Here is a 3915-nt window from a genome sequence, read left to right on the forward strand (position 1 = left end):
GGAAATTAAAATATAGACAGAATTAAAATGCATAAATGATAAAACACTCAGGAAAGTGTAATGGAATTGAAAGTGTTCTAAGGTTTCAGACTTTGGGAAAGGTGGTGAAAGTATTAGACTTTAAGTATATTAGACTATTAAGTGAAAGATTCATAATTCAATCATCAATGTAATTACACCCAGATTTGTATATGATTTGGATTAACAAATTGATTAGGGAATCTTGGAATAATAAAAGTGGAGTAAAAAGAGTAAAGAGACTATTTATGTCAAAGGGTAAGGAAAAAGCAATACAGTTGTTGTCATTTCAAATATGAGTAATTAGGTGAAATGTAAATGCACAAAACACTAATTTTGTTGTACTGGCTGTTTGATATAGATATTATAGTCTTGTCAATAAGTTTTTTTATATTTTTTATTGAAAAACTTTAAACAGTGTCTATTTTTTCCTATGAAAGCATAACTTATCTGAAGTTTTATATCAGGAAACCTCCATTCTTATTTTTGCAGAATGTATTCCATAGTGGGAGAAAAAGGAAACATAAAATATTGACTAAAATGTTGGCATAAACTCTAAGTAACACTCCCCACGTACAAACATATCACACTTTTTCATCTAGGACATTATGCAAATATAAGTAGCCCCAGATTTTTTTCTTTTAAAATCTCTTCAATCTCATTAATCTAAAATAGGCTGTGTCTCTGGGTTATCCACCGATTGGATTATCCACTGTTAGTCTATAAAAGGGCAATCAAAGGCAGAAGTCACTACTATCTGCAGCAAGGTACTGGTTGCCTTCATCTCAGGTGTGGGTCACAGGACAGCTCTTGGAACTGGGAGAACCAGCATTCATAAGTCAGACTGTTCTGGTAAGTGTGGCATTTTTATTGATGGCAAGAATGTCCTTTTGTATCCTTTTTTCTTTGGTAAAATCTCTTCTTAAGTTAGCAGATTTTACTCTTAAAACAAGAAGTTACCTAAGTTATTTCCTTGGTGTTAGTATTAAGAAGGTGGAGAAAACAATGGCACCCCACTCCAGTACTCTTGCCTGGAAAATCCCATGGATGGAGGAGCCTGGTAGGCTGCAGTCCATGGGGTCGCTAAGAGTCGGACACGACTGAGCGACTTCACTTTCACTTTTCACTTTCATGCATTGGAGGAGGAAATGGCAACCCACTCCAGTGTTCTTACCTAGAGAATCCCAGGGACGGTGGGGCCTGGTGGGCTGCCGTCTATGGGGTCGCACAGAGTCCGACAGGACTGAAGCGACTTAGCAGTAGCAGCAGCAGTATTAAGAAGGTGGAGAAAACAATGGCAACCCACTCCAGTATTCTTGCCTGGAAAATCCCATGGACGGAGGAGCCTGGTGGGCTGCAGTCCATGGGGTCGCTAAGAGTCGGACACGACTGAGCAACTTCACTTTCATGCATTGGAGAAGGAAATGGCAACCCACTCCAGAATTCTTGCCTGGAGAATACCAGGGGAGCCTGGTGGGCTGCTGTCTGTGGGATCGCACAGAATTAGACACGATTGAAGCGACTTAGCAGGAGCAGCAGTATTAAGAAATAGTTTTATATACCTTTGTATATGAAACTTTCTTAGGATAATAGTCCAGATTTTAGTTATTTTAATTTTTATTTATTTATGATTCATGGTTTTACATACCTTTGTATATGAAACTTTCTTGGGAATAACAGTCCAGATTTTCTAGAGTGTGGGCTCAGTTGCTCCATGGCATGAGCAATCTTCCCAGGCTATGGATCGAACCTGTGTCGCCTGCATTGGCAGGAGTATTCATAACCCCTGGATCACCAGGCAAGCCCCAACATTTTAGTTTTTAAAATCAATGTCCCTGGAAAGCAAAGTAGTGTTTATCCCTGTGTTGCAGAAGTTGTTCTATCTTAAAATTCCTTAGTTACTATGTGTTTTTTTTTCCCCCATTTTTCCTTTCTTCCCTTTATTTTTTGGTATCTTAGTTCCCCAACCAGGGATTGAATCCAGGCCACAGCAGTAAAAGTGATGAGTCCTAAACACTGGACCCCCAGGGAACTCTACCCCCATCCTTTTCTTTCTTTGCTCAGCTCTCAGGAGTCAGACTTCCCATGATCTCATCATCTGAAATTGTAGTTTTCTCCCTCCCTTTTGCCTTTCTTACTGCTCTTGCTCTTTCTCCTATCTCTGCATTGGCCTTACTGTTTGTCAGAATCCTTATTCATACCTAACACTAGAGTAGGCATTCTTAAGTCTATTAACACTTTTATCTCATCAGGATTAAGATAAATTAGGGCAGTAACTTAGTTAAGTAGAATTATGAATCCTGGGTTTTAGTCCACACCTTGGCATATATTAGGTGCTCTGTAAATGAAAGGATCAAGTAACTTTCCTTCCAGACTCAAACATCTTTAAGAAGTACTGTTAATAATTATGGCAGAACAGCAGGAATGTAATTTGATTTTTTTCTCCCCTTAAAAATACCAATGTGGACAGAAATTTAAAAGAAAGGGTGCACTGATTAACTTTACATCTTAAATGGATTATTGTGGCTAGAGTCTTAAAATGGATTACACAGAGAAAAATGATTTGAAAAGAAATGATTGCAGTCCACCACAAGAGATTATCAGGGCTTAACTATGGTGATTTTATTTGAAAAATGTAGAAAAAAAATTTCTTTTTTGGTATGAATAGTTTTCTCTCAAAATTCTGAGCATTTCCTAAGAACTAAACATATTTATGTTGCTATATGTCAGTGTTAAACATTAAAGACTAGATCAATATTGTCTTCATTAGATATCCAATTTAGTGAGAAAAACTATGAAATAAAAGATACTAATATATGTACAATCTAAAATAGGAAAAAATAACAGAAAATGTAATATTAATTTGGATTCCTGAATCAGGAAGAGTCACTCATGTAAATGAGGTTTTGCAGGAAAATTGAAAGGTGCTCAAGAATTTCAAAGGGTGGCACCAGGTCGTTGAGAAGGTGCTCTTAGAGTGTTGTTCCGGGAGCAGTGGATGTTCTCCCCCTCAGATCCGGGGTGAGTTAGGTTCTAGTTTCTTGTTACCTCAGCATTGTGAACAGTCAGGTTGCTGAGCTTTCCCAGAGATCTCCCTCATCTCCCTCATCTCCCTCACCTTCCCTCACCAGGAAAATGGCTGAAGTGATGGAGTCCGAGATTGAGCAAGGTTTCCAAACTGTTAGATCTTGGAGGAAAAAGAAGGAACAAGAACAATTCCGTAAACTCTTTATTGGTGGCCTGAGCTCTGAAACCACAGAAGAAAGTCTGAGGAACTACTACAAGCAGTGGGGAAAGCTTATAAGCTGTGAGATCATAAGGGACCATGCAAGCAAAAGATCAAGAGGGTTTGGTTTTGTCACCTTTTCATCCATGGCTGAAGTGGATGCTGCCATGGCTGCCAGACCTCACTCTATTGATGGGAAAACAATTGCCCCCAAACGTGCTGTCCCAAGAGAGGAATCTGGACAGCAAGGGGTTTTCCTAACTGTGAAGAAGCTGTTTGTTGGTGGAATTGAAGATACCGAGGAACATCATCTTAGAGATTACTTTGAGAAATATGGAAAAATCGATGCCATTGAGATAATTACTGATAGAGAGTCTGGAAGAAAAAGAGGCTTTGGATTCGTGACTTTTGATGACCATGATCCCGTGGATAAGATTGTGTTGCAGAAAAACCATATCATCAATGGCCATCAGGCAGAAGTAAGAAAGGCCTTTTCTCGACCTAAAATGCAACAAGTCCAGCATTCTAGAAGTAGAAGGGGAGACAACGCTGGTTTTGGAGATTCTCCTGGTGATGATGGAAATGTTGGACCAGGGTCAAGACGAGGAAGTAGCTTTGGAGGACGATCTGATGGATTGAGAAGCGGTCAGTGGACTTGGTCATGGTTATAA

General features: G+C 39.2%; 1 pseudogene; it reads left to right on the plus strand.

Annotated features, from left to right (window-relative positions):
* The first annotated feature begins 3153 nt into the window (after positions 1-3153).
* LOC109561247 (heterogeneous nuclear ribonucleoproteins A2/B1 pseudogene) lies at positions 3154-3915 on the plus strand (annotated as a pseudogene).

Source organism: Bos indicus, chromosome 7, assembly GCF_029378745.1.
Source record: "Bos indicus isolate NIAB-ARS_2022 breed Sahiwal x Tharparkar chromosome 7, NIAB-ARS_B.indTharparkar_mat_pri_1.0, whole genome shotgun sequence".
Classification (NCBI taxonomy): Eukaryota; Metazoa; Chordata; class Mammalia; order Artiodactyla; family Bovidae; genus Bos; species Bos indicus.